Source organism: Dama dama, chromosome 4 (assembly GCF_033118175.1).
Source record: "Dama dama isolate Ldn47 chromosome 4, ASM3311817v1, whole genome shotgun sequence".
In the NCBI taxonomy this organism is placed as follows: Eukaryota; Metazoa; Chordata; class Mammalia; order Artiodactyla; family Cervidae; genus Dama; species Dama dama.
Genome location: NC_083684.1, coordinates 33902882 through 33913341, shown reverse-complemented (window position 1 = coordinate 33913341; position 10460 = coordinate 33902882). Strand labels below are relative to the sequence as shown.

Sequence of the window (10460 nt, the reverse complement as noted above, 5' to 3'; positions counted from 1 at the left end):
AGCCTGTGTTCTAGAGCCAGAGAGCTGAAAATACTGGGCCCACAGACCACAACTACTGAAGCCTACCCATCTAGAGCCCCTAATCTGCAACAACAGAAGCCTCTGCAATGAGAAGCCCCGCGCACCACAAAGAGTAGCCCCTGATCTCCACAACTAGAGAAAACCTGTGCCCAGGAACAAAGACCCAGTGCAGCCAAAATAAATAAATAGAAACATATATGCAAGATGTATTTGAAAACGTAACAACTGTAACATAAAACCAAAGCAACTCAAAAGATATTTTGAAAAAAAATTTACATGGATAGAAAACTTACAATGATGAAGGCCGCTTTTACTACCCACCCCCTGCCCCCCAGTCCTAGTTCCCTGCCCTAGGTGTAGCCTGGGTGTGTGTTTTTTCAAAACAATTTCCTATGCATTTACAACTATATACAAGCATATAGTTGCACTATTTAGAACACAATTTTTAAACTCTTCCTCATTTGCTTCTTGTGATTTCTATCAGGTCAGCGCCAAGATGCTGAGAGACCCTGTGCCTCTGGATCTTCCTAGAGCTCATTGCTGGAGTAGTAAAATGTGCCCCAAAAATGTCCCATAAGCCCACAAGCTAAGTAAGCATAAATTGAGATGACACCCCAAAGGGATTCAACAAAATTCACCACCATTTCACTTCTTCAGGTAAAGTCTGAACACTTTTAATAGGAGATGGATTATTAAGGTGATGGGAGGGCAGGTGTCCATTGTGAAGCAACAAGAAAACAACTTCAAAGAAAACTCTCTGGAGCTAGGACAATTAATAAAAATCACATTGATGGTCCCATTATGTTGATTTCCAAGACTGTCTGGGCAAGACCACACTCTGCCTTCTCCATATGACTCTGGAGGGAACGGACAACCACCTGACCCATTAGATAAAGAGGCAGGAGATGTGGAAGGACTATTCCTCAGGGAATTTCCTCAGCCTGTGGTCCATGAACCACCTAGACATTAAGAACAGCTGATGCTTTACACTGGGCAGGCACCTGGGTCTAATTTCAGACTCGAAGCCTCCAGCACTGTCCCTGGCGTTAGGACGGCACCACCGTAGGAAAACCTAGAACTCACCGCCCCCCACAAACACGCTGAACCTGCAGCCACATATAAGTAGAACAACTTCCTCCAGGTAACACACAAACAACACAGTCTGAGCGACTCCTACACCTCCAGCCAATGAGGAAAGGCCCCCGAGGACGAGGCCACGAGAGTCCGAGACACAATCTCGCCATGAACTCCACCTGCTGTAGCGCCGCCACCGACCTGCGCTGTGAGGGAATTCCAACTCCGAGGGAACTCGAATTCCTGAGGGAAAAAGGGTTTAGACCCCGACTTTTTATACCATTACCTGAGAGACAATCTCCCCAAACCCCTAGTTTTGAAAACCAGCGGGGGCTCCCATCCTCCAGACCCGAACTGAGAAAACTCAAACGGCGCCGAGGCCACTTACCCTTTGAAGGGCTCAGTGCACAGGTGCCAGCTCCAGCAGCGCCCAGACGAATGAGGCTTTATTGTGAATCTTAAAGTCTTCCCTGAGGGGCAGGCGTCTCTTCAACACAGTCCAGAGGACTGAGGGCTGGTGGCAGCGTCTTCAAGCTCTCCCTCAGGCGAGCTCCAACCTCAACAAGGCCATCTTCATTTTAACTCTAGGCTCCGCCCCTTCTCCCTCCTCCCGTTTGCCATACAGTCCCCCACGCCCTGCCCACGTATTATCTGTCATATACGCGCATAGAGTTTTTTTCCACACTAAGACAGTGGTTAATATGTTGACTATCAACCGTAGTGAGTATGTGTGTTAGTCGCTCAGTCATGTCCGACGCTGCGACGCATGGACTGTAGCCCATCAGGCTCCTCTATGGGATTCTCTAGGCAAGAATACTGGAGTGGGCTGCCACTTCCTTCTCCAAGCAACCATATTAAACGTTCTTCCCCCAACGCCCAAAAAAAGACCTCCTCTTGTTGGACTCAAAACTTTCAGTCTTCATCAATAGTTCTGCAAACAGTTCACATTCTTAAGTGTAAAGAAACTGGAAAAAAAAAGATTTAGATATAAAAATCATTAGGAAACAATTTCTGTGTGTTCTGCTGCGGGAACCTAGTGTATTGGTTATTTTAAGTTAACCTGCGAGAATCCTGTAAATACGGAAGTAACGCAGGTCTTCCCCATTTTTCTGATTCACTTGACCATCTAGGAGAAACCTACAGAATGTTATCCACAAGATTTCACAGACTTGGACTGGATCCATTTGTTCTTGCCACCTTGAGAAAGGCTGGACTTTATAACCGGCAGCCTATTATTCTCTGGTACAGCCCTCCTGGCTCTCCCGGCTTGCTTACTTGCCTGGTTGTCCTCTGTGTCGACTGCCAGCAACTTTTTTTTTTTTTTTTTTTGCCTTGCAGCTGGTGGGCTCTTAGTTCCCCAATCAGGGAATGAAGAGAATGAACCTGGGCCCTCCAGTGGACAAACAGGAAATTCCCAAACTGCCAGCAACTGATGGAAGAAGCTTTCTTTAAGGGAGGAGCTGTTTTTCCTAATTGCAAATTGTTACACTGTAAGTGGTTAAATAAAATAGTTTGTGCTCTTAAAAAACAAGGCATCTCTAGGACTCCTAGTGCATCACACCCTCTCCAACTTCCCCAGCCTAGCTCCCCTAGCCCTGCACTGACCCAAGGCCTGTCCTCCTCTCACTGATGTCCTCTACTCACTGGCGTGCTCCTCCCACTTCTCCTTTCCTCCCTCCTATTTGCCCCACTTCCCTTCTGCCCCTACCTGCTTCCCCTTGCCCCTTCTGAGGGGCCCAAGTACCTCTGACCCATCCTCTGCATGCAGTGTGGTGCAATATGTGATGCTCCAGAATTGGCCGCCATGTCCATTGTGCCCTACTAGAAGAGTTTCTACATCAGGCCCATCAACCCCACCCAGATAAGATCCTGATGCTGGAAGCACTGACCAACCTGGCATATGAGACTAACATCCATATTTCCCTATAGGAATTCCAAACCTACATTCTCAGCACAGACAAGGACTTTACTGCAGCCATGGTCCAAGCCACAGGACACCTAACATAGGCCAAATAGGTGACATCTGCCTCAATGACCTGGTGCAACTGTGATAAGCTCATGATCACAGAGTCAGTGGTCATCATGAAGAAACTGCTGCAGATGCACCCAGCACAGTATTTGATCATCAAACACTTGGCAAAGCTCACAGAGAATATCCAGGTGCCCATGACCTGAGTCAGCATCCTGTGGCTCATGGGTGAGTACTGTGAGCATATTCCTAGGATTACATCTGACATCTTGAGATAAATAGTCAAGTTGTTTAAGCTGCAAGTCGTCATCAACCTGGTGGCCAAGCTTTACCTGACCAGCTCTAAGCAGATCACAACTGCTGACCATATCTGTACTGAGTCTGACAAGTGTAACAAGAACTGTGATATCAGAGACCAAGTTCACTTCACCCAGCAATTTATGGCCCCTTTGGAGTAGTGTGGGGCCCTCAGCCACCATGCCAAGGTGCTCTTCCTAGCACCCAAACCAGTCCCAGTCTTGGAATCATCCTTCAAATACCAGGACCACTTCCTGATGGACTTACTGTCCCATCTGCTCTATGCCATGGTCACGGGCTACCAAGAGCTCCCAGACTGTCCAGAGGAAGCCCCAGATCCATCTGTGCACAACTTGAAAGTACCTGAATGGACCACAAGATCAAATCAGTAGAAGAGGAAGGAGAAAACTTTCTGCTCAGATTTTGAAGGGGGGTCAGAGCTCATAGAGTCTACAAGCAGCAACTCTGAGATTGAATCACACAGTAAGAGCAGCAGCAAAAGCAGCTCCCGGAAGTCCAGTCATGAGTCCAGTACTGAAGACCAGGATGAGGATGAGGAGAGGGGAAGGGCAGTGGGAGTGATCAGAGTGAGGAGAATTCTTCTTGGACGATGGCGACGATTCCAGCTGTAGCTCATCAGAGTCTGGAGATGACAGCAGAGGCTGAGGAAGAGCAGATGAATCCTGCCTCCTAGAGGAAAACTAAAAAACAAAAATCCAGTGGCAAAAGTGCCCCTGGAGCAGCAGCAGCAGATCTAAAGTACTTCATCCTTCCCAGTGCCTGGCCAATCTCTCCTCCCATGGTTGTGTCCAGCACTCTGGCTGCTGACCTAGAGGACCTGAAACTCACGGACTCCCCCCTGGTTCCTTCACTCCTGATTCCAATATCTGCTGTTGGGAGGCAGGAGCTGCTGCCCCTCTTAGCTGGTGAGGGGCTGTTTGTGAGTTACACCCTCAGCAGCCAGCCTTTGTCCGAAGACTCTCACGGGGTGGCTGAGCACATCCACTTCTCCATCAACTATCAGCATCCTGAAATTGAACACCTACTGCTCAGAAAATCTGCAACTGCTGTAATGGGCATTAACTTCTGTGACTCAACCTAGATGGCCAAGCTTCCAGCTTCGAACCCAGATCTGACAGTCTCCATCCAGCCACAGGGGAGCTGATGGTCCCACCATCAGCTGGGTTGTGTCCCTTGTGGGGCATGTGGTGGGTATAGGTTTGCAGGAAGGACACTGACCAGTGGGAGCCTAGTCCTGCTGACCCTTTAATACCCCGCCCACTCGAGCCGCGCAGCTGACAGTCAACAGTGAGAAGACAGTGATGGACACCATGCTGGTGATGGACGTGTTGTGGGCTCTGACGCAATGATTCCCAAATGCTGTGATATCTTTGTCCCCCACCTGTGTCTCCCTCATGAAATCTGGGCTGTTAGCCACCCCCCCCCCTCTTTATTTCTCTCTCTCTCTTATATCACACTCCTTAGGCTGGATAACAACCACTGTGTCCTCTGTCCCTCTGGAATTACCAGGCACCCCCTCTGCCCCAGTCCTCCTCCCCGTAGGTTCCTTAGTGAGCTGTGCAGAAGGCAATAGCAGATGCTTCTTTCAGTCCTCTTATTTTTTTCTGTAGCTATTATAGTAGCAAATAAAAGTCTTATAGTAGTCAATAAAAAGTCTTATCCTTAATGTATGCTAGAAAACACATTATATAATACATATGATGAATATTAAGTAGACTTATTGTGGTGATCATTTGCAACATATGTAAATATCAAATCATTATTTTGTACACCTGAAACTAATGCAATGTCATACATCAATTATGTTAATACTCTGCTGCTGCTGCTGCTGCAGCTGCTAAGTCACTTCAGTTGTGCCTGACTCTATGCGACCCCATAGACGGCAGCCCACCAGGCTCCCCCACCCCTGGGATTCTCCAGGCAAGAACACTGGAGTGGGTTGCCATTTCCTTCTCCAGTGCATGAAAGTGAAAAGTGAAAGTGAAGTCGCTCAGTTGTGTCTGACTCTTAGGGACCCTGAACCGCAGCCTACCAGGCTCCACCATCCGTGGGATTTCTCAGGCAAGAGTACTGGAGTGGGGTGCCCTTGCCTTCTCTGATGTTAATACTCAATAATAAATGAATAAAATGTGTTTTCTGGACTACAGAATGTTAGATCAGAATATCTAGATGTGAGCCTGAAAGTGAAAGTGCTAGTCACTCAGTCATGTCCAACTCTGTGACCCCATAGACTGTAGCTAGCCCTCCAGGCTCCTCTGTCCATGGGGTTCTCCAAGCAAGAATACTGGAGGGGGTTGCCATTCCCTTCTCCAGGGGATCTTCTAGACACAGGGATCAAACCCTGGTTTCCCGCATTGTAGGCAGATTCTTTACTGTCTGAGCCAACAGGAAAGCCCTAGATGTGAGTCTAGATACCTCTCCAACCAATAAAAATAAATGAAAAAAAAGAAGAAAAAACCAACAATAACCAAGATGAAGAAAGAATACTAACTAAAAAGAGTGGACATATGTGTATGTGTAACTGATTCAGTTTGCTGTACCTCTGAAACTAACACAACATTGTAAATCAGCTATACTCTCCAATAAAAATTTTAAAAAAATAAATAAATAAAAAGTGTCTGACATAATTTTACAACATATTCAAGTTTAAACCTGTGAGGTATGCCGTAGATGCCTCTTGTTTTAGCAGTTCCCCCCACCCCCCTTCTCTGCCCTGGGCTCTTTCATGTGGGACCAACCCTTCAGAAAGAACTTTCATAAATTGGGATTGAGGTGCCAGAAGAAACTACGATAAAGTAAGGGAACTCAGGTCTATGGAATCTGTCTATTCTCCACTAGCTAGTTTATAACAATTAACCAAATGACTACCTACTAAGACACATTCAGGAGAGGCAATCTTGGAAACGCAAAGAAAAGTAGAATTTCTGACCATGAAGGGTTCATAATCTGATAGGAGACAAAATTACACATCAAAAGTATGTGGGGAGATAGAAAATCTAATCATCCTAATTACTTGGGTAATTGTTTTGACTTTCTTTTCTATTTTGACTATAGAGAGAAAAGGTCTGAATAGAGCCTTCTAATCTCTAGTCTAGGATTTTCTATTAAATATCTTAAGTGCATCACTATAAAATAGTCTAGACTTTCTAGTCGCTTGTCAAGAAACTTCTTTTGATTTACTCTATGCAATTTTTTTTTTTTTTTTTTCCGTTTCAGGGCACATCTTTTTGAAGGTGAGCCCCTATTGCAAGTGTAGAGTATGATGCCTGAAAGTGAAAGTCGCTCAGTTCTGACTGACTCTTTGTGACCCCATGGACTACACAGTCCATGGGATTCGCCAGGCCAGAACACTGGAGTGGGTAGCCTCTCCCTTCTCCAGGGAATCTTCCCGACCCAGGTCTCCGGCATTGCAGGCGGATTCTTTACGAGCTGAGTCACAAGGGAAGTCAAAACCATAGTATATACGGAACTTTAAGCTATGTCTAATTTCAGCTATCTTGGATCATTTCTCAAATTATTGAAAGATTTCAGAAATTCCATCATTTTGAAATCTCCTACTGCTTTTGCACCCAAAGGTAATACGAGATACCTTTCATTCATTCCTTCCAAGTCATAAACTGAGAGTCATCTATAACTTTGGATTCTAAAGATAATTAAAACTTGGTGCCTATTCTTGTGGAGCACAGCCTAAGAGAAAAGGCAGGTATATAAATGACCATGTATATTAATTTTGGGGAAAAAATTATCTAATCATCGGTCTGTCTATCTCTCTGCTGCTGCTGCTGCTAAGTCACTTCAGTCGTGTCCGACTCTGTGTGACCCCTTAGATGGCAGCCCACCAGGTTCCCCCGTCCCTGGGATTCTCCAGGCAAGAACACTGGAGTGGGTTGCCATTTCCTGTCTATCTCTCTACCTCTCTATACAAAATTGCCTTGGAGAATAAATCTTTTAATTTTGGGGGAAAAAAACTATCTATCTGTCTATGTATCTATATAAAATCACCTTGGAGAATATATCTTATCCCCTGTGCTTGGCAGATAATGACAATTTTAGAATGCATGAAAAAATGAAATTACTATACTGAAAGTAGTTCCCTATAAGTTGGGGGGAGAGGGAGCACACATTTTAAGCCATGGGGGATATGGGCAGGCGACAGATAAGGCAAGGAATCTTATTTTAGCAATGGAGAGGTAAAGAACCCATAATGATCTATTCTGTGAAAGGAGTGTGCTCCTTAAATAATCGCTATCTGACATGCTTTTTCCATTTGATGACTAGATTAACTTTGACACAACAAGATTTAGGGCATGGGTGAGTGAAGGAAGAAGAGCTCTCAACAGAGGATGGAAATAGGACTAGAGAACAGGGTTGCCTGACCCCACCAACTAGAGATGTCATTGTGAATGGAAGCACCCATCAAAGAATTTTTAGCGTGGAGTCCTGGGATGTCTTCGTTTGTCACCCCGGACTTCTAGCTATAGCAGGAGTCTCAGATGCTAATTGCCACCATGAGTTCCTAGATTTACACGCTGAACACTATGACATAATCCTGGAGGAATACAGGGAGATTGGGGAAGACAGATCTCTCCAGTCCTGCTCTGAGAGCAGAGAGAAGCAAACCCAAAACGAACCTGACAACTTTCCCTTTAATTGATTTAAATTAGGAATTTCTCCAACTTCCAAACTGTTTTCTAATTAAGTTCGATATGAATGATGGCCCATATTGCAGATGGTTGAAAGGTGAGTTTTCTAAAGTAATAATGAAGCAGGAATGTGATCTACTTTTCTGGAGGTGTAATCCATGCTATTCAAATGACATCTTTCAACATTTTGGGGAGGTGGTGGTGATTAGCTTATTTCAGGTTTTTAATAAAATAGTAAATCCCACTCAAAAATCCTTCCAAACACTAAGGCTCATCTTATAAATAATTTTAATGAGATTTATTTTTATTCATTTTAAAAATTGATATGTGCTCATGAGAAAATATTTGGGATATAGAAAATAGAAAAATAGGGAAAAAATGAATACCCAGAATACCAGATACAGTCACTGATAAAAATTAACATTTTCAGTATACTTTTCTCATGCTTTACAGTTTAAGCTATAAATAATTTCAATATCATATTAAATAATGTATCTATAAAGTATATATCTTTTCAAGTAATATAAAACAAATGTTTCCATGATATTACAATATTTTGCAAAGGTGAATTTAATCCTTGAATAGTATTTCTTCATATAAAGCATGCCATAAGTTATTTGTCCACTATTCTTTTTTCAATTTTAAGCATCATTTCCAAGTATTCAATATTTTGAATAAGGCTACACTATATGTCAATGTGCATATTTTAACTTTCCATTGTTTTTGCTTTTTTGGGGTTGTTGACCTCTGAGGATTTATTTTCAGAAGTAGTTTTTCTAATATTTGCTCATCTGTCTCGAACACTGAAGTTGGATTTCTATATATTTGATTGATGAGAGGTAGAATATTTCCATGTGTTATTTTTCAATCAGTATTTCTTCTTCTCATAAATTGTCTATTCAGTTTTTTTAACATATGAAAGCAATGTTATCTATTGTGTGTGTGTGCTCAGTCACTCAGTTGTGTCCAACTCTTTGCAACCCCATAGACTGTAGCTCACCTGTCCATGGAATTTTCCAGGCAAGAAAACTGGAGTGGATTGCCATTTTCTTCTCCAGGGGACCTTCACGATTCAGGGATCGACCTTGTGTCTCCTGCATTGGCAGGCAGATTCTTTACTACTATGCCACTTTTTAAATGACATGATTGGGTTTTGGATAGATTTTTCAACTGCAACATGCATGAAAACTCGCTCTTTGTAGCTATACCATTCAAAAAATTTTAGTAAAATTACCTCAAATCGAATAATAGCAGAAACTCCCTCCAACACACACATATACTCACACTTCTCTTAAGTTCTTGTGGTTGGACTACTTAGGAAGTGACCACAACAGATTAACAGGAGATAAAGAAACTGATTTTAACTTGTGCACACAGAGGTCTCATAGAAACAGGAGGGAAATTAAGGCATGGCCACAGCAGGCCTATGTTATACTTTTAAGACAAAGAAACAAATTTGTGAGGAATTGACATGACAAAGAAACTAAGGCTTTGGGTGATTAATTAGTGAAGAATCTAAACAAGAGTTTGGGTTTGGGGGTATTAAATTAAAGGAGTAACAAGGTTTGTTTATGCAGCCCTAATGAATTTCCTATCTCTGGCGATAAGGGTGTCCTTCCACCTGCAGACTGCAGGAAGGCACCTTTTGTGTAAGAGATTGATTTCCTGCTTTTAGGGAGACAGAGAGGAGGGTCAAAGTGTCACTTGCATTGGTTGTTTCTTAAGTAACTTTGATTCAAAATAATCAACATGCCATTAAGCCATATTTTGGGGTGGCATGCACTGAGCCTCAGCAACACTCACTCTCTTACCCCATTCTCTGTACTTTCTACCTTAAGTAACCTACACAGCATGTTCCATATGGCATTCAGGAAGCATGGACCCTGACTCTCTTCCAGGGGTGTGTAGGTTGATTTTGAGACATGGGAAAAAAAAAAAGAGGATTTATCTCCTAGACACTCACTTCTCATTTTTCTCCCTGAAACACTGAACACACACTACTGGCAAGAGGACAATTAGATGTCACTGTTCAGAGATTCTGATTTTCTTTTGAAAATTGCTGTGTTTAGAGAAGCTGGTTGGATTCTCTAGGAGAAGAAAGTTTTAAGAAACTGTAAAAGCAACTGACATATGAAACCTCTGGTTAGGGCAATATTTGTGCTTCACAGTTCATCCAAGAAACATAAATATATAAATAAGCAAATTAAATATATTTATTTTCTTCATAAGGGAGAACACAGAACATTCAATGAAATCAGTTTTGCACACACTTCTTATCTCTCTGCACTAACTCTTTATTATGATAATTTTCTACAGTGGTTTCAAAGGTTTTAGCTTTATTGTTTCTGCTACTAAGATGACTGGTAACTAATAAAAATATCTAAAATAACAGGTATTCCTTTATGAGTCAATGCACATGTTCATACCTAGCTAAT

General features: G+C 43.0%; 1 pseudogene; it reads left to right on the top strand.

Moving 5' to 3' along the window:
- Positions 1-2239: 2239 nt before the first annotated feature.
- On the top strand, positions 2240-4463 carry LOC133055036 (AP-3 complex subunit beta-2-like; annotated as a pseudogene).
- The last annotated feature ends 5997 nt before the right edge of the window (positions 4464-10460 follow it).